The sequence below is a fragment of the Cebidichthys violaceus genome, unplaced genomic scaffold (assembly GCF_023349555.1).
Source record: "Cebidichthys violaceus isolate CVI_PGR_0920_01 unplaced genomic scaffold, fCebVio1.0.p SCAF_11, whole genome shotgun sequence".
Taxonomy (NCBI): domain Eukaryota; kingdom Metazoa; phylum Chordata; class Actinopteri; order Perciformes; family Stichaeidae; genus Cebidichthys; species Cebidichthys violaceus.
This window is the reverse complement of record NW_027176274.1, coordinates 9991844-10013490: the sequence shown is the minus strand read 5'-3', so window position 1 is coordinate 10013490 and position 21647 is coordinate 9991844. Positions and strand designations below refer to the sequence as shown.

Genomic DNA, 21647 nt, shown 5'->3' with positions numbered 1-21647 from the left:
CGGCTGTTTGGTGCTGGACAGGTAGCATACAGATCTTTTTTGCTGAAAACAGCTGCCTCCTGCAACCAAAAGTGACATTAACGAGAAATTTTTAGAAAACACGCTTATTCTTTCTGAGGGTTACATGAGAATATCGATACTACTCTCATATCTGAAGGTAAGCTTAGCCAAGCATAAAGACTGGAAACAAGAAGTGTCTAGCATGGCTCAAACATTAAAGAAAAAGCTGATCTAAAGTTCATGTTATGTCTTTTTTTCCCCCTGCTTCCAGTCTTTATGCTTAGCTTCATCAACCATCTCCTGGCTGAAGCTTAATATTTACCATGAACAATAGAGCTCATCTAACTCTCAACGAGAAAGCAAGCATACATCCCAAAATGTCAGCTCTATACAAACACATCTTTGAGAAATCTGTGAAAGGTTCAAAAACCTGGGTCTGATCTGACTCAACAGAGAAAATCTATATCCATCACAGCGAAGAAAGTCTCATACTTTTCAAAAGGGAGAGGCTACAGAACTCATGCCAAGAGGAAGTATGCACAGCACAACAACAGCCTCCATTCATCAAATGCCAATGCTTCAGGTTCAGAAAAAATGTGGTTTTATGTCAGGAATGAAAGACAATGCTGCTGGTTTGTGTCGCTTTGGTGCTAGAAAGAGCAAATAACAGGCACAACGCCGTGTCCTCGTTTGCTGCAGAAAGTCAAGACCCAGAATCTTAACCATGTGAGAGCCATGTTTCCTAATTGAATTATTCACTGTGACATACTTTCAACTCCTTTCCAATAGCCTGCATGGACACCTTCTGCTTCTCTGCACGGCTTTGTGTTGTTTGTCCAGTGGAATTGAAACGTCCTCAGGACTTGAAAATACACATTGCCATTTGTTTTCATTTGGCAGTTTGGCTGCACATCCTGGCTTACTCACAGGAACGGCTAAAATGCTCTTCTACTCCTGAGCACAGAGAATTAAAGATCCTCTCGAGACACGGTGCCTCTGAGGCCATGAAAATGGTGCATTATTAAGGGTATATTCAACTGATAATAATGAAAAGATGCTGTGTGTACTTGGAATTTAAATCTGGCTACAAAATTGATGACTCTGCATAGACTAAGAACAGACAGAAGCAAGTTCAGAATCTTACGAGAATGAAATGTCACTAATGAATCTTAAACCAAGGTTCTAGACATTAAAACAAACATGTATTAACTAAAGAAAGAGCTTGAAACACAGTGTTAGGTCCCTATGAAGTCTAGGCTTAGGGGAAGAACATATGCCGGTGTAATCAGGCGTAGAAGCGATTTTAAGAAAACAAACGACAAAATAGAACACGAGCACACAATCACAGACAAAACAACAGAACACAAAATACAAACCACGAAAACAAATTAATCTCTGCCAAGTCCCAAAACCACAAAACTGCATCTTAGTTAAAACCTTATACACCCGAGGGTCCCCCATTTGGACGCAGAGTACATACAAACTTAGAGAGTTTTGTGTTAAAAGTAACTGGCGGAGAACCCACGAAGAACGAATATAATGATGTTATAGTTCTGCAGAAACCTCAGCGTCCTGGGAACAACATGAACTCGGTCACTTCTACATGAGACAAACACATCTCCCACCAGCCAAGCAAACAAATAACAAAATATCATAAATCATACTCGATATGACTGGGACAGACCGGAGAAAACAGCTGCTACACTCCGTTAGCAACGTGCTACCTACGAACATGCAGCATGAAAAAGCATGTCCGCCTGACGGAGATTACGGACATATTTTCCATTTCTCTCTCCGGTAAACCATCGCAGAGATATTCAGCTTCGAACACAAAAAGTCACACAGCTTTCATCGAATATTGTACTCACTTTTGGTCGAATCTCAGCGAAAAAATGAAATATCTCCGTACTTCCACCGCATGTATGTCCAGCTGCATGTGCTCCGTGTGAATCCGTTCGATTCGTGTCTCTCCGACACTCCTCGGCTTCTTGGGAGGGTTGGAAGCTCAGCAAATTAGATTTCAGATCTGCCATCAGATGGGACGTTTTTGAGCTTTATTGGCTAATAGTGCTGTCAATCATCTAGCTTTCAATTCCAGGCAATTCTATTGGCTCCTACGGTTCGAAGGATGTCTCAATGGTGAAAATCGGAGAAAGGGGGGCTGAGACACAGCCCTGAACAGAGAGAGTGGGCTGAATCTGAAGCAGTATTTGATCTTAAACTAAACAACTAAAAAGGGCTTAGAAAGAGCTTAAAACACTCAAAAAAGGTCCAATCTTCTGTCTTTTGATTCATTGAACATCAGGAGTGATACATAGAAGTGATATAGAGTGTTTTTGAATTTAAAAAATATTTTTTTATTCAAATATTGGAATATTTAATCAGTTTTTTAATTTTATATGCTCTATATTTTATAAATGTTTCACTGTATCTATGTATAACTGTGTATATAGAGCCTTTATCAGTTGTTATAAGAGCTGGGAATATTTAAAATCTTGGATTTCCATACTTTCCAAAAAACAATATCCTGAAATTGCTGTTTTTCCAGGGCGAGCTTTTGAATTTTCCAAGTTGTGCTGTGTTCCATCCTTATCTTATGTTAACCTGTAACATGTATTCTGATAGTTCCATGATTTTTCTCATCTCAAAAATATATAAAAAAAAAATCTTATTTTTTTTAAATTTTTTTATTTAATTATACACTTAATTAGGTATTTCTCATCTTTATTCTAACTGAGGCCTGCAAATAGGCCTCGTTTATAAAAGGTTTTAACACCCTGTTATATATATATATATATATATATATATATATATATATATATATATATATATATATATATATATATATATATATATATATATATAAAATAAACGAAACACAAGTAACCGAGTTAACATTAACAATCTCTCTAAAGAAGCACAATGGCGAGCGGTTCAATAATGATCACAGCCGCCCCTGTTGTGAATCTTGTCTTTTCAAATCTTCTTTTGGACTGACAGTGCTAGTGAAGGGTGAACCACGGTGGAAAAGTTCCCACAGAAATCCTGGTCATAACCAGCCATGTCGGGGAACCATCTCAATGTGTGTCAGGTGGCTGGAACGGGAAACTCTGTGATATTTTTACTTATATCTGTTGCCAGAGCAATTCATGTATAAACACTAAATCATAGAAATACTAGGAAAACATAATACAATGAATATACTTATGAGAATCTGCCTCCTAACTCCCACTATTACTGTGAGAGGAAAAATATTGTCTCAACCTAGCAGTTGGATGTTGTTATATCATGTCACACTCAAAGAGGGAGCAACTAACAATCCATGAGAACAGAGAAAACAGCAGGTTTCTATACCTGCTGTAGTTACTGTTTATGGATTGTGTGCAGTGTAGAAGGAAGTGCAGCTGCGTTATCAAAACAGTTTTCCTGAGCAGCCGGCTCATTCTGTCCCCACATTCAGGCTTTGCCTTCTCAATTCAGGGTCAGTAACAACTGGACATTCTTGAGATGGGATCACACCAGCAGCAAGGCCAAAATTGGGCCAGGGGCTTAAAGTTGGAGTTGCAATGGCCGCTTCCCCACTTCGTACCACCCTACTTCCAGCGCCCTTGCTCGGACCATAACCATCTTTAAACTCTGCCTTCATTTTTATCGCAACTACACACCTGTAATGTTTTGTGACTGTGTCAGACAGAAAAACACCTGGCAAAGTATTTTCGAAATTGCCTCTGTGGTAGTTTCTGCTGCAATAGACTCACAAGGTGAATTCCAGGCTCGAACAGCCGCGAGAGAGTGTTGCTGGTATTGTTAGTAACTTGTAGATGTTTGTAATGTTTTTGTCTGCCGCTACACAGCATTGTCAACACTAATTGACAATTTTCCATAAACTCAATTTGACTGATGTAACTTGCAATCGATCAATTTATCCACGATTGGCAATACCTTTAGTTGTGTATAGACTCCTAATTTAATCAAAAGGAGGCAAATTGGATGAAAAGTCAATAATTAACTTGAAACATGTCATTCAGCCAAGGCTCCCAGTGCCTTGGTTTGGGTCAGTCACTTGCACATTTAGTAGGCTGTTGCTAGTCATGTTTCACTTCACAAACTTGGTCTGCCTTCACACACACTTGAGTAGGCACAATATCTGTTTTTGTTTTATAATTTAGCACCTCTTGTGTTCAAAGCTCTAGAATCAAACTCTACCTCCCCCACAGCTGGATCAGAGTGTGTCATGTGTCTGTTTGTAGCAATAGCTCTGGGAACAATCCTTGAGTGAAGAACAGCACTACATTGTTATATGGCAGGTTTTTTTAAAGGAAAGGCCAATGGCCTCAAAATTAAGAGGTGTTCCACAATTCCCCCCGGCCACTCTCTCCCTCAGGGCTTGTGTTTGATCATCAGTTCCAAAAGGAAAATCCTTCCTGCTGATCTAGGTGGTCCTCTCATTCCAGGGAGAGATCAGTAACAGACTGCTACATCTACGGTCCATTATCCAGAGCTGCTGTGCATGACTGAAAATATAAAGTCCATCTCCTCCACCTGCTGGGAACACACTTTTGGGGGACACCAATCCAAACATCGCATGCTACCATAACATCTTTTGGGGCATTTGTTTTACCCTTATTTACTGGAATGATGAGAGTTTGACATTTTGGGGGATTACTTTTTGAATTTATTGCAGAGAATTTGATGAGCAAACTATGCACAACACTGCTTTTTTGCCAGGCGCAGTGACTTCCTGGAGTCTCTGCTGCTAACTTGGCAACTTCACAGTAATGCTCCCAGCCAAGAAATTGAAATCCACTTTGGTATTTATATATTTAAAATAAATAAGATATGTGTTAAGTAGTGAGCTTTACAGGGGCTGGTTGGGTGAGTTTGTCATCCTTGGACAGAGCCAGGCTAGATATATTCCCCTGTTTCCAGTATTTATGCTAAGCTATGCTAACTAGCTGCTAGCTCCAGTGTGCAGATATGAGAATGGTCTTCACATCTAACTCTAGGCAAGAAAGCACATAAGCATATTTTCCAAACACCTATTTCTTTCAGCGGCTTGGTCATCAGGATGCTATTGTGGTCCACCAACCCGTATACGCCCTGAAGACTGGGTGACTGCAACATTTACAACAGGGAGCAAAAGGTTATGAAACAGTTCTAAGATAAATGTAGACACACCATAGCACATCGCTGCACATATGTACTTTCACTGAGAGGACTTTTTCTAATGAAGACTACCAAAATTACAAATTGTCAGAATTTGTTAAATTTACTTTTGCATTTTAAAGAATCTATTCCCCACAAAAGGGGGATGTTTATGGTGTTAGAAGCCAAAAGCAATCACTAAATGGCATATGGAGCTTTCAAAATCAATGTTTTTGAAAATTAATCCAGCAAAAATGAGTTTTAGTGGGACCGAAACTTAAAATTATGATTTCTTACTATGCACATTATTTTCACAATTTGACCTGTACTCTCAAGATGTAAGTTATGATCATACGACTAAGCATTCATGATTCCTCTATAATGTTACAGCTTTACATTGTTAAGAAAAAAGTGTCTCATTTTGCAGATACTAACTGGTGCAGACAGTCAATGATGAGTGAAATAGAACTGTGGAGTACTTACAGAAGTATATTCGTCATAGTTACTGTCTGTAATTATGTCCTGGCAGTTTTACTGTAATTCAGTAATGAGGCAGAGTGGAGAGTGCAAGGGGCTTCAGAGAGCATTTGGTGCAGTATTATCATGTAAGTAGATCATATGTGGCATGTTATATAAAGCTATTGGCTCCACTGTGCCTCAATGTGTGAAATTAAGATTTAGAACAACGTTTTCTGGTACTTTCTAACATCAAAACCAGAGGGTTGGCTGACGCATTTGCTAAAAGTCAGTTCCCTCAGTTATAAATGGTATTACTACATCCCCTTTAATCTCACATCATGTTTTGTTGGAGGTTGGTGGAACATCAGAGTAGAAAAGGCAAAGACAGAAGAACAGTCTATGTTTCGGGTGAATGTTTATTCACGTTTCTTCAAGGCCAAACTCCCATTAAGAGAAAAGCAGTCTAAAAACAAATTTGTGAGCAAGAATGTGCCCTCAACAAACGCTGTGCTATCACTGTATAGTTCAGCTTTGTTTACCTCGCTTCTCTTGTTCTCATGTGTTGCAGCAAGTCACATTGAGTCGATTTTATTTATATATCCCCAAATCACAAGCTCATCCCAGACGACATTTACTGTGCATCCAACACTAGATTAGGAAGATAAAGAAGACATTTGCATAAAATAATAAGAAAATAAACGATTACAGCAAAAAACAAAAAAACAATCTGGGGCCAGCTCAAATAGAGCAATCTTACCCAAGTTACAAACCACGATCGAGGCAAACAAAGTTTCCCCAAAGCCAGTGGTGGTCCATCTAAGCTGCAAAGTGAGGCTTCTAGATAAAGGCCAGTGGCAAATGGAGCAGTTGGGCTTTGTTCACTACTAGCTTCTAAAAATTTGTACAGTCAAACCTAAAAGGCACTATCTAAGGGCTGCTGAACTGGTGCTTTAATGTGAACTCTTTGTTCTAAGATATGAGAAAGATGGAGACTTAGTTCTTTTTTATTTTAAACAGAATTGTATTCTAAACTTCACTTTCCTTTAGGGGGTGTTCAGTACATGTACGAACAAATCTTTACCAATGGATACTCAGCGCAAAATATCCGGGGGCAATCCGGCGGCCCCCCCTACCAAGTGCTCCAGTGTTATGCTGAAGTCTTACACAGACTCAATATGAAATATAGCCTACAAGATTCCACGGATGCAAACAAAGGAAATCCACTAGGCTATACACACCTTGCACACACATCACCAAGGCTAATATCGTCAACAATAACGCTTCTCACAACCACGCTATGCCCTGCAACAGAATCCACACAGCACACTCGCCTCTCTCTCTCTAACCCAACACCCACACAAACACTGACACACACTCGAACCCGACAGATGCACAATTGTCTTTCGCTGTGCAACTTTTTACCTTATGTAGGTCTATCACAATTCAGTCATAGTGTTCTGAGTTGATTATTTTCAACTGAGTGTAACCATGATGTTGAAGCAGGAAAAAACCCCACTGCTTTTCAGGTTTACTACACAACACAACATTTGCGTCGCTGATCATTTTCAACAGCGCCATGGAAGAAAGCCTCACAGAAACAACCTGGTATTCAATGGCTATATAAGAGGAAACACTACAACCAGGTTGTTCTCTTTTCATATTGAGGTTTTGCAATTTGAATGGTAAATACTGCTGGGCATAGTGAGCTTTTTAGTGACAATTGCAAGTGATGAATATTTTTTTTAAAGATTTTACCAGACCCACCAAAATTGACAGCTTGGACTAGCTGATTGAACTACTAAACTGAAGACAGTCAGTGTCATTGCTCAACGTTGAGCCTTATGACATTTAGCTTAGTAAAAAAAAAAGTAGACTAAGTAGTCTATTACTACAAATCTTCATGCTCCAAATTAGCAAAGTGATCTGTTATTTCCACATCTACTTCAATATGTGCTTATAATTTCCAGTTCAAATAAAACAAAGGTTCCACCACAGACTTAATATTACGATAATTAATCAAACAGGGATTATTGGTTGGAACACACAGCACATAAAGCAATAGAACAAATATGTGTATGTGAAGGTTTTCTCTGCATGTAACAAACTTAAAACATAGAAATGAATGTTGTGTTTGTGTTCATTTCAACCTACTATATTGGTCTATATCATTTAATATCCTCTTGACTACTTTTCAGTACATTTCAACATTGATAACACTGCAGGGTTACTAAGCTTTTTCAATGTCGGTTAGTACACTTGAGAAAGTATCTTGTAATGTAAAAAACTGTATTTGTGACATTTTACAGCATATTTATTGAAAAGGACAGCATCCAATCCATAATAAGGCAGTAGTGGCAAAAATACTTAATGAGCATGAAAAATAATTTGACACCTTTGTGAGCAAATGCCTTTTATGCCGAGGCCAGTACAAACACAACAAAAAAAGCCTTTATCTATACTTTGTCCTGAAACATTGCCCTTCTACAAAGCAATTACAGAGGGAAACGAGGAGCCGCAGGTACTCTTTCAGAATACAAAGGACGACACTGCAGAAAGGATTCATGTCTTTGAGCACTTGGACACAGAGTGATTAACCTTTATCTTTCAACCTGTCCCCGTCAGACATCATTAGTGGCGCTTACAGGGAACGATGGTATGGAACAACAAGGAACATGATGTGTGTACTTCCAGTTCATATGATAATCAACAGCACGGCACCATGGTGCTGAAAACAAGCACTCATATATTATAGATTAGTAAATCCACCATAAATAAGTTGAGTTCATTGTTACATTTTGTAGCCACCCATTTATGGGCTGCTTATAACACCATTTAAAAGTGTATTTGCCATGTTTTATTAGAGGTGTTTTGTTAGCGCACTTATTGCTTTTCATTGTTTTGTATTATTCTAACTGTCAGTCCGACTGAAGGTAAAGCACGAACCTTTCGTTTCCTCACTGCTTTTCCTTCCCTGGACCTCGATTGTCTGGAAGCTTGTTTCATGGTGGTCTCACAGACATCATGTCATAACTTGCCTTACACAATATGAGTCCATAACCTCTGGAACAGACAAGGCCATGCTAATGAGGAAGCTGTATCAGGTGAAGGCAGTTTTCCACCACATTATCCTCATCTTGGTTATACCTACAACAACTTATCCAGTGCAATTTACTGGCTCAGACACTACAGATTTATACAAAGCCCTGCTGGTTCTGGGTTTCAAAGTAGCCCGGTTGATACAGAGTGCTGTGATTTAAGTGTCCAGCATCTCCTATAGATCTCATTTTTCCGGTCACAGAAATAGACTGCTTGCATGATACATTAAGATCGACTTCCCTGTGCAGAAGCATCTACATCATAACAGAGCACCATAAGAAATTTCCCATTTACTGAAAATCTATTTTCAATCAAACGTTTCACTGCAGTACGGAGCTCGGGAGTGGCCATAGAGAAAAAGATATGTATATTGAGGCCACAATTTACAATTTTATTTGCATGCACCAGACATAATTTTTTTCCTCAGTTTAATTAAATCGTTCCCACATTTTGATTAGCTTGTGCGCATAAGATAGTAATTTGTAGCCTCAATTTAATGAAAACGTTTCCACGTTGTACGCAAGATTTAAGTGTATCAACACAGAGGCAGCAGTGCGGCCCGCTGCAGTCTCTGACTGGAGTGATGTTGTACACCAAACGTGTTGCTTTGTTTGCAAAGGAAAAGCAGGTCAAACAGACAGGAAACACTACAAATCAGGACATTAAGAAATAACACATTTTTTTCTATTTGAGTTAATCAAGATAATGGATGCTAAAAAGGTAGAGAGAATATTTGCAGCATCTTAAAAGGGAGCTCCCACACTAAAGAAAGCATGAATTGTTTCTCCTGCTCATAGTAATATCTACTCGGCATGATACATAAGTGCCTCATCAAAACGTGTTATCTGCAACTAAGACGATGAACTAAACTCACCACATGCACAATTATTACATTGTGTGAGAAAAGAAAGGTCATTTATATTCTATTATGGACTTCATGAGCAATCGAAAGCACTCTCCTTTAGGGGCTGGCTGCACTCAGAGTTCAGATACATTGAACTGGCAACCTCCATTGCTGCAACCAAAGGATAGCTGGTGATTTAGTGTGTGATGCCGAATAAACCAAACACAGGAATGGAGAAAAAACTCACCGTGTCTCTTACACCCATACTTTAAGATCACACTGGGACCCGTTCAGATTAATATGGCTGGCACAGGATTTCAAAAGATTCAGAGCAATAATATTCTTTCAGTATTCTGAAAAGAATATTATTGCTCTGAATCTTTTTTCAATTAAACCAGCTAACTGGAATATTGTTTCTTGAACAGTGGCCTAGCATAACATTTCTAAACAAAATTCCAATTCCAACTCTAACTTTATGGAATCGGTTGAACTAAAGAAGTAAACTACATTAAAAAAAAAGAATCTTTAATGTAAGTTAGTTGAGATGTGTGCTCAGTGCAGATCGGTCCAATCCATGTTAAACTTGAGAAACCGAGAGAAACAGCTAGTCGTAGGTCAAAGTTGTCTTTCAACATCTCAAAAGGTGACATATTGCTGGAGGAACATCTTATCAAACTGGAGCAAAAGAGGTGCCCTAAAACAGGGCTTTATGGTAATGTTAACTTGTTATTGTCACTATCATCTCCACCAGGATGTGCATATCTGGGGGATAGGTAGCCTTATCGATTATGCATGATGTTTTGAGAACTCAACATATTCAAATATCAAAGTTTGATTTGATAAAATCCTATGACCTGCTACAAGCATAAACTTAATTATTGCTGTAAGTCATTGTTATAAGTTGTGAAGCTGTTTCTTCCATGTATGAATGACATACTTTTAACGTTCATAAAATCCTGTGATATATTTAAACATATGCTTTTATCTGTAGTACGTATCTAGACAGTCCTGTCATGTGTGAAGGAATTCTGTAGTAAATGTTCCAAAGCTTCTTTGTGTAAAAAACTCCTGAATAGGAAAACGTAATGTGCAATGTTTAACTGACAGTTCTTCAAAATACTGTTTTGTTTTCCCTGTCAAATAGCTTTTTACATCATTTCCTCCAATTGGCCTTAGACGTATTCATGCATTTTTTACATTTCAATGTGACGAATATATAAATGAATAATTCTTTGATCCATCAAAGTTATTTTCTGCTGCCTGCAATAAATTACTAGCCTGTAGAAATGGCTTTTTACTCAAGCCCCACAATAGCTGCAAAGCTAGATTTGACTTAAAAAAATATCCTGTTTACAAAAGATATTTTAATTTGGCTAGAGATCCTTTAAGCTAAAAAAAAAGCCTCACTTTCCCTCTGCCTCGTCTTCCACCCATTCCACCCTGGAACATATGAACCCAATTCTGCTTTCAATAGCCTTCAAGACAAGGTCTTTAATCTTGCGACGATGCTACAGCACACGGAGTGATGAAACCATGTGCATTTATCTTCCTCTATCAGATGCCACCATCATATTTTTTTCAAAAGCTTGTTCTCTGCTTCAGTGTTTCTTTATCAAATGAAATGGTCTACTTTAGTTGCTTTCACTGCCTAGGCCTAGCTTCAACAAACGGAAGGGATGACAAATAATTTTTCTCAGACACATGATATTACCTTTCTGTACCCCCCCCCAACCAACAAATCAATAGCATCCCTGGTCTCAGTTGATTTCAATCATGTTTTCTCATTAAGCACGTCTAACTGGAGAGCTCTCCCAACATATCACTGAACAGATGTTGCCAATGGCAAGTTGCAGAGGAGTCGACCTTTTCTCTTCTCTAAAGGAAGAGAATACCTCTGGAATAGCAAATTATGCTGTTTAAGAAAATCTGAAGGTGTCGTCACATTGCTAAAAAAAAAAAACATCAAATAGAAATATTAAGGTGATAAGGTGAAAAAGTTTTTAGGAAGCAAAAGCAAAAGAAATGCAATACCAACTTCCCTAGAGCTTTTCACAGGCACGCCAGAATAACAAGTGAAGAAATGCTGGAATGCATTGGGGAATGATCGAATAGTTGGGTCTTCTCGATTCCTTTGGCTAAAATGTTTCTATTTAAATCAAGTTTCAACTAAAAGCTCTTTTTCAAGCAGCCACTGCAGTGACAGCTCCTGTGCTTTAGGATATATAGATTCAGGACACCCATCCACTTGTACAACAAAACACAAGTTTGAATTGATGTTACGCTTAAAGCACATCATACTGTACGTTTCAGGACCGAAGTACTTGTCATCCTACTGAGCTATGCCTCACACGTTTTCTGCAGTCACCGGCGAGGCTCCACTCCAGTAATTGGCTGGGGATTTTGAGGAATATCAATTCCAGGCAGGCTGTGCACTGCTTTGTGCAAGGTGCTGGTACAGTGTCACCTTCACATGCTGTCCTGATGCTCTGTGCCCCAGAGAGAGAGAGGGAGAGAGAGAGAGAGAGAGAGAGAGAGAGAGAGAGAGAGAGAGATATAGAGAGAGAGAGAGAGAGAGAGAGAGAGAGAGAGAGAGAGAGAGAGAGAGAAGAAAGAAAGAAAGAAAGAAAGAAAGAAAGAAAGAAAATAGCATTGATATCACAGGCATCAATCCTCATATTTTCTGTGATAACTGCCCTGGATCAAGTGGGAGGGATTCAGAAGACGCGTTTGACCCACTAGTCATAGTGCAGGGCACAGCATTGAGGCTTGGCTTATGGTGTTGACACTAACGTCATCATAAAGACTGAACCACACAGAACACTGCCACACATAACACACAAAGAAACTGAATCCACTTTTCACTAGGATCAGAAAACTCTTATTCTCTCTCTGACACGCTCTACTCTGTGTTCTTGCGGGCAGATTTGTTTTGTTTTGCCATTTTGGCTGTAGATGACACAGCTTTAAATATGGATATAGAAAAGCACAAGCTTACTCTCTTTTGTAATGCAAATGCATGTTTTTAAGACACATGCCCTCTACTTGAGGCCAAGCCAACAATTTGTCAACTCAAATGAACTATAATATGTAAACTAGCACAACATGTTCAACATTTTGCTGTTGTTGTTGTCTTCTTTATGCATGACATCCTGCTACATTTTGTCTTTTGTCCTGCGTTCATTGTGCACAGTAACTAAAAAAATGTTCTGCACCTGCTTTATAATATGCACATACTGTATACAGCACCTGTGAATTTTCACATTTTAGCACTTTTTGTTTTCACAGATGGTCTCACATTTGTCTTAACTCTGCAGGAATAAAGGAAGGTAAAACATTATATTATCTTCATGCACAGCACCTTGAGGGAGGAGAGACAGTAATATCTTGAGGGGATAACTGTAACATTTAATGACCCAAAGCTCAGCCTTTAAAAATAATCCCTTCTATGCAAGGTGGTTAGATATATAGTAGGGATATTCAAAATTAACCTTTAAACCGTTAACCAACAATACATTTTTTTTTTTACAGATTAATGCTATCAGTTAAACAGTTTAGAAATATCAAAGTTGTTTTAAGAAGCAGAGCCCCTCTTCGGTAACTTGGCTTGCGTCTTGAGGAGTTGAGGCATTTATTCAACGACAAACAAACTGTATGCATATTTCACTGCTACGTTCACAGCTGTAGCGTTACTACTCACTTCATACTCATCATCACACACACACCCTCTCTTTGTCTGTCGCCCAAATACTTGCCGACATTACGCCGGAAAATAAATATAAATTAGCATTCCTAATTTACACTATATTCTCAGTAACAGCAGCAAAAAACATTTCTAGTCAAATAAAAACATTTATACATGTGAAGTTAAGCCCCGCATTCTGTTATTTAAAAGGGTGTTGCACGAGCACAGCTGTGTCTGACACAATAATTGTGTTTAATTAATTAATAACAATTTGTGTGCTTTTTTTGCATTTTGCCTTCTGGCAATAGCACAAACCTGTGGAAAAAGCAATGTATAGTATTTCTGTTAAATTTCTTTAATGAATGAGACCTGAAATTCAGTTCAGTTAATACTCAATAATCAATTACTTGGCAAAAAAAATGTGGCACTAAATAGAAGAACAGACTTATAATTTTTCATGTGGCTACAAATATGCCAATAATCTGCGCTGTAAAATGAAGCAGGATAAACCAAAGCCAGTGAAATCAGGATGGGCAGGGATGATGTAATGAGTGAAAACGTTTGCTAATACTAGTGTACCTTATTGCATATTCAGCTGAGTACTGCCAGACAGTGTGTACAGCATTGGGACTTCAGTGGGAGTTTGAAAAATCACACACTGCATCAGAATAAATTGTGCATTTATCTAACAGAAGTCTACTGTAATTATATGTAAGATCAATATTAAACATTCAGTGTTGAACCAAACCAAGACAACAAACTTGCACCTTTTACACATTCACTTTACTGATCTGCAATTATAAACACATACAAACAATTTTGATGTGCTGGCAAAATGAAGGTTAAATAGTGTAGAAAATGAATCTCTTAATATCACAGGTATAACAACATACATATTTATAGTGCAGCTATGTATAACATAATTCAGTTCTAGATGGCTGCTTATATCTTATTTATCAAATTTTTTCATTTTACCCTTTTGTTTTTTTTTCTTTTTATTTGCAGGTAGAGAAAGATGTTTCTATTTCTGCATAGATTTCTGCGTTGGCCCATTTCTCCCTAAGAGAGCCATTTGTTACCTCAGAATGTACAATTTGGTTTTTGAGACATTCAGAATCGTAGAAGCGTGAGGAAAATAAATCAGATTTGGGTTGAGCTCAAAGTCTGTTACTGACTCACTATGAAGTTGCTCAGCTGACTGAGACAGACTGTCAGTCAGAGAGCATTACGTTAAGGATTACAACACAGCTCTGTTATGGTAGACTACAGAGTATCTTACTGTACCAGCTCTACACAAAACAGCCATAAGCAAAATCTATGAGTCAAATATAGCAGCAGTGACAGAGTGGGCAATAATAAACATTGACTTAAAGTTTTGTCTATTAGCATTACCATTGTCATTTATTATTATATTATTTTCTCTATAAGGCATTAACCAAAAATGTAATTTCATTAATTCATTAATTAAACAGAAATCTAATAGCACTTTTCTTTAACTCTGTTACACACATTTAAATTAAACAAAATAAAAGAGAACCATAGATTTAGATGACTTAGTCTGTCTACACTGTATTTTAGAGGCAAAATAACAGTTTTTCACAAAGGAGTCAAAAATACTACAAAATATCACCTGTTACCTTTAAACAAGAGAGCTATAACTGCTCCTCTGTTTTTCTTGCAGAAAAGACAATGCTTATATGCTTCAATTAAAATCATAGGAGACAAGATCCTAGCTCATGGCAGGAGAAGGGCCGTTGTTAAATGCTGCTTTGTCATTTGAGGGTCATGGCTCCTCCAGAACTTGTCCATTGCCCCTTTTTGTCACAGCAATAAAATGGGTTGGTCTGCTGGTCACTGGGGAAATCAAGTCAAACTACAACAAGCTGCAGTTCACACTCATCCCTCTAATAAGGTAGGGAAAAAGCAGTCACGGGCTGGAATTGTTACTCAATGGCACTGAATACTGAATGCATAAATGTGTGAACAAATATAAAGTCAGTTCAAAACTGTGTCTTATTGTAAGTACTAATTGTATTTATTTAAAATGTAAACCTGTTTGCATGCTGCAAATATGGGTAGTGAATTTTGTTTTAACTTTATTTGTATTATTCCTGAAATGTTGCAATTTTTTATTAATACTAATTAATATAATTATTCTTATTTTTATGACACAGCAATGGCAGAATAAATCAAAGGCCATAAGACCGAATGAAATCAACAGAATATATACAAAATCACATTTCAAATTGTGATGTTTTATATAGTTCTCACTGCATTCTTATGAATGAGAAGAGTCTAATTATTAATAAGAAAAACATAACTAACTACAACTGGAGGCTGCTCCAGAGTCATGTACAAGATTGAATATAAAGTAATTACAGTATGTGTGTGTGTATGTAGGAGGATCAGACTCCAACAGGATATAACATTGTTGCAGGGTGGGAAAGGACCTTGAAAACATTATGTTTTGTATTTGCAGATGTTTTGTTCAGTTTGAGAAACTGAACAAAACATCTGTATTACTGGAAGGCCTGTTTAAGTGGGTCTTATATGAAGTGGGAGGAGGCTGCAATCGCCTGGCGTTCTTCAAGACACAGAAAAGGCTGTATCATAGTTTTAATGCCAACTGATAATTTGGCAAGAGGACTAATCATCACTTCTGAACCATTTTGGGTATTTTCCCAGGAGGAAAAGCTCTTAAGATGTTCTTCAGTATAAGAGCAAGCAGCTTGTAGTAAACAACATTCAAAGATTTCATTCTGCATCACAAACTGGACATATACTGTATATCTGACTTTTATTCTGTTTCAGGAGCAGGCCTCACCTCGACCACTTCTTATCACCTGTCAAGCCTATTTATACCCATCCTCTCTTGCCTAGGCATTTACCCTTGCACCTTCCAACTTCATCCATCCCTATTCATATCCATTCATCCTCTCATTCTACCTATCATCCCTCCCACTTCTCCCCCAACCCTGTGCATGCATACCTCTCCTATTGCTTCCTTCTTCCTCCACCCACATGATGGGGCAGGGTCATTGAAATAAAAATTTGGTTTTGAATTTGTCTGTATGCCACATTTTACAATAAAACAATATAAACTATTTGCACATTGCCTGAAGCTCACTATCTGATAATCAATATGAACAAGCCTATATATGTCTCTGATAACTGATAATGTTGATCTGACTCTGCAAATTACAATCCTATTCAATATGTATGGAACAGTCTTTAATCAATTCATTGTTTAAGTGTTTTTCCATTGTCTTATCTGTCTGGTAGTAATGTGAATATTTTGGGGGTTTGGATTGTTGGTCTGAAGAAAAAATTAAATTAAAAATGTCACCTATGACTTTTCAAATAATATTACACAATTTCCTAGCATTAAATTGACAAAACAATTGTTAAATTAATCAACAATGAAAATGATTGTTAGTTGCATTAGATACCAAGCTACAACATTAAAAACACAGCATGTCATATGAAAATAGTCTACAGCTGCGTATCATCAAACAAAATCATAAAACAAGCACTGTTACCAACGGAGCATTTTCCTAATGTCTATAAGCCAACCATATCGATCTATATTCTGATGGGAAAAGCCCCATATCATATAAACGATGCCTTTTATTGCACATTAGGGTAGGGAATTAAAGGATACTGGACCATTACAACCTGGGAAATGCTGCAATATGAAAATACACAAAGTCATAATGTAGCATATTCACAAATGCATACAATTTCAACATGCACAACCAAATTGTACAACTTCTGAGGAATGCCCAGCAGCTTTAGGAGCTATATACCCACTGGTCTACAATAGCTTCTCTGCTGTTTCACATGACTGATGAACAGCTACAGGTTCTGTACAATCACACATGTATTTTCAGTTATTTTGGCTGATTAAACCTTTTATCAGGACTATGGGCGCGCGTACTGTACACACTTTAATTGACACATCTCCCTCACTCTGTTATGTGACTTTTATTGCACATGTTAGAATTGAACAAATAGCAATTTTATGATTATTTTGAGTATGTTGTTAGCAATTGTGTAGCATTTATCTGTCTTACTTCAACCTGAGAAGCCAAAAAATTATAGTTCATATAATATTAGCTTAGTATGAAGCTGGGACTCACTCTGTACTGTAGCGCTGTTCAAGTTGTTTCTATACGTTCTACAAATAATGTCTTGAAATAATCATTCTTAAATATAAACCAAGCCTAGCAAAAACAGTTTGCTGTGTATTCACCTCCAAAAGCTAAACATTTAACTGAGCAGACTTAAGCTGAAACACGGCAACCCAACCTATCTGGGACTGACCCTCGATAGGCCTCTGTCCTAAGGCACATCTGAAAGGAACGGCGGCGAAGGTGAAGTCCATAAACAACCTACTTTGTAAGCTTGCAGGCTAAAATGGGAGGTAGCAAACACAACACACACACACACACACACACACACACACACACACACACACTCAATGACGAGTCGCACCTACTCAAAGGATGCTCCAAAAGGTCAATCTACTGTTCGTCTCCCATCTAGACGACCAATTGGGACAAAAACTCCACCAGCCGACATTACCAATCGGTTTGTGACAACGAATTGAAGTCCAAGCAAGTCCCAAACTACCATCTGGTGTCAGACTCCACTAAACAAGTCCCTGGCACCATCCTCACAATAAGACGGCGGTCAATCCTCAACAGATTCAGGACCTGCCACAGACCCTGCTTGGCCAGTCTGTTATGGAGCAGCAGCTCAATCCCACTGCACTTGTGGAGAAGAGCAAACAATAGAACACAACATTGAAGCTTGCCTCCTCCAAAGACTAAACAGAGGATAAGTCACCCTCCATACAGCAAGATAAGAGGCAACTGCTCGGCTTTGTATTTTCTAAATAATAAATCATTCTTAAATATTAAATATGGACTTTGGAATTTTAAAGTTCTGATGCGTTTGACAACCTTGTCATAGTTTTGAAAATGTAGCTTGACTGGGTTGTTATTAAAATGATGGAGCAAATGACTTGATTGATATTTCCATCCAAAATGTATACATACTAATACTTTCACGTACTAAATTGCATATCAACAGCACGTTTTGTTGATATGTGTATGAGGAATTTTTTTCAGACACATTTGAGTTTGGTTCAAAGGAAAAGGCATACACTTTTCAGTATTATTCACTGTGATATAGTATGACTTGAGTTTTTAAAAAGGATCTCTGCTCTTATTATATATTGTTAGCTGCCATGTAGGGCCTCCTATGGAAGCCCATTTCTGCCACTGTGATGAAAAAAAGAAAACGTTCTGAATATTTAACTTAGCATCGTAAAATAATGAGAAACTTTCTCAATATTTTGACTTTGGCCTACCAGCACAAAGGACGTGCACTAGCTAGCTTTCTGTCATTGCCATCAGAAAAGGGCAAGCATGGTTTTGGTGTCGGAGAGCTGATGTAGAGCAAGCAGATGTAGTGCTTTCGGCACCAAGCTAGAATTATATGTGAGCTTCATGCTTGAAGGCATCATGCATCTACTTGTTCAAATGATAAATATAATTAAAAAATTGTGTTGTTCTAGGCCTACACGATATTATCCAGATTAACGCCAATCAAATGTGTCAGAAACGTAAAGGCATCTGGCAGAGAATGGTCAGCCGCCCACATGGCGCCTGCTATCCTTAGCGTTACTCTGGATAATATCTTGCATCTACCTAGAACAACGTAGCATCATTTTACTACATTTGATCATTTGTACAATCACTGCTTGCTCTTTTGTGATAGCAGTGACAGAAAATTAGAACAAGTACTTTGTGGTGTTGAGCTTAAGTCAAAATATCAACGTTTGTCATTAGTTTGAGGTACTAAGTCATTATTTTGAGATACTAATTTCAAATATTAAGAAAGTTTCTCATGAATTTTAGATTCTAAGTCATTATTTTGAGATACTAAGTCGTTATTTTGAGATGCTAACTCATTAGTTTGAGAGTTTCTCATTATAATGACTTACAGGCTCTTTTTTTATCACAAGAATGGGCTTCCATATAGGCTGCATTTTGTGCGTGATTGTGAGGGTGGAGAGGAGAAGTTCTATCGAAGTTGTTGCCATACATACTGGCATTTTGCCATTCTCAAATAGGTCTGGAGGTGTTATACATCTGTAAGTAAAGAATGTGTCAGACTGTGCTTTTAGAGAAGAGAAAGAGCTGCCAGAAGAAAAAAAGCTGTGCACATGTGAACCTATTATTAGCAAGCCAATGCCCAGGCGGTTTTGGAAAAGTGAATGTTGCACTAATGTCTTGACTTGATACAATATCCATTATAGACCTATATGGACAGGATGCATTGTGTAACATTATGGCATTATAAGTACAGAATAAGGTTTTACTTGCTGCTGTCATTAATTCAAAACAAAAGCTGCATACAAAATAAATTAACAAACACCTAAATAAATGCTGATTATGAGACCAGTGTAACAAGGGAAGCAACACTGATTAAGCAAAGATCCCGTACACTTAAACCAGGGATTAAGGCTTTAGACTCCCTAGACTAATTACACCTTGCAGAAATGTGATTAGTGAGAGCAGTCAAAGCAAGCAGGACACAGACATGGACATTGGAGTTACAGTATTAGCTAAAGCTCTGCAGCAAACAAAATAAATATAAAGATGTTTCCGGACACACAGGCAGTCTGGCACAGAATGTTACTCACCGTACCAGCAGATGGACACGTAATGAAAACCATCGTGTGGTTGAACGAGAAGGGGATTAGTGTTTGATCCAGATATTGATCTAAAATGTCCAAGTAATGGCAGCAAGAAAAAAAAAAAAAAAGCTCCAATAGATAGCTTGCTCATGACATTTAAAGCTATTCCAATTATTTGCATCAAATTGTTTGCCGTATACAGTAAATGGTTAAATAACCGGAAGAATGGCTGGAGTCAGATAGCAATAATGAGTAAATAAAGTTGGGTATGTGATAAACTAAAATATGCTAAAAGTGATTTTTAAATGTCTTTTAGATCATGCACATTTTAACCCAGGCTTCCATATCTTAAGATATATGTACAGTACATTTTCATGTACCACAATAAATAATAAGGATACAAAACAAGTTCCCACTGTGAAGACCAAACATCATCATCATCATCTAACGTGAGTAGAAAGCGTCACAGCATTTGTAATTTTCCATGTTTTAGTGGGCTAATATTGCAACTGAGCATAAGAGTCTCACTCACTGAGCATTGTTTATTATTGATCTACAATACATAATAATTAATTAATACAAAAATAATATTTTGCAAGCTAACAATTGAGGGAAGGAGCATTTCCTTTAGTGAATGATCTCTCTAACTCATATGTTAATATTCACCAGTCAAGCCAAATACAAGGCTACTTTTTGAATTACTTTATCAATCTCTAGGGGGGCAATACATTTTTTCCACTCGTTTTACACACTTGCACGAACACACACACACACACACACACACACACACACACACACACACACACACACACACACACACACACTCAGGGCCGAAATACACAAATGCAAAAACAGTCAGGATCATACATATGCAGTTGGAGAGATGTTAGAGTGAAACACGAGTGAGTTAATCATATTTTAAGAGGTTCGACTCGAGCACTCTGCAAAAGAGGGATGATAAAAGACATTAAAATTAATAAAATATGTGTTTAAAGTTTGATGTGCTACTGTGTAACTTGGCCACCTGCACCTCCCATCGTCCTGGACAACCTACGCATTTCTAACCGCAAGTGCAGAGGTAACAGCCCGTGTAAATAGGATGGAGATCAGTGTGTGCTCAACGGGGATTGAGCATAAAGTAGCTGCATCACTAAAGACCCAGACTGTTAAAACCGCAAGGCAGAGATCAAAGCCCCACAATAACCGGGACACTCGCAAAACCCGCGACGAGCACAAGGAAATGAGGGAGGACCGATGATTATCTGCGGATAGGCGAATCTACAAACAATGCAGAAATTACGAGAAAAAGTAGAAGCACCACATTGCACTGCATTCCGCGAGATAAGTGAAGCTCGACCTGCATCGCACACGCCATTAGAAGACAGAAAGCATCCTTGATATGCCTACCTCACTCAGTGTCTTCATCCCACTCACACTTCTGGTCCTGATGATACGCTACTGCTCCGCTCCAGCATCCTAAAGCACTGTTATTCGACGATGCGGAGGGGGGGGGAGCGTGATGGTTAGTGCAACCGGGCTGACGTATCGCCTGACGAGCTAGAGCCGACCAATCAGAATGTAATCCGAGGGATCCCTTACCAATCCACTCAAAGGGAGAACGTGAGGGCTGCACGCAGACAGTGGCAGCAAGGTAGATTGACGCTGTGGGAGAATTTACCGTCAACTCCTGCAAACTGTTTCACACATTGAGCTCC

General features: G+C 38.2%; 1 protein-coding gene across 1 annotated transcript in view; it reads right to left on the bottom strand.

Moving 5' to 3' along the window:
- b3galt1b (UDP-Gal:betaGlcNAc beta 1,3-galactosyltransferase, polypeptide 1b) overlaps nucleotides 1–21393 on the bottom strand; it is a 45515-nt gene extending 24122 nt beyond the window's left edge. Inside the window, exon 1 of the mRNA XM_068735017.1 lies at nucleotides 21340–21393. The gene's annotated coding sequence lies outside the window, so the exon portion shown is untranslated. The remainder of the gene's footprint in view (nucleotides 1–21339) is intronic.
- Between the last annotated feature and the right edge of the window lie 254 nt (nucleotides 21394–21647).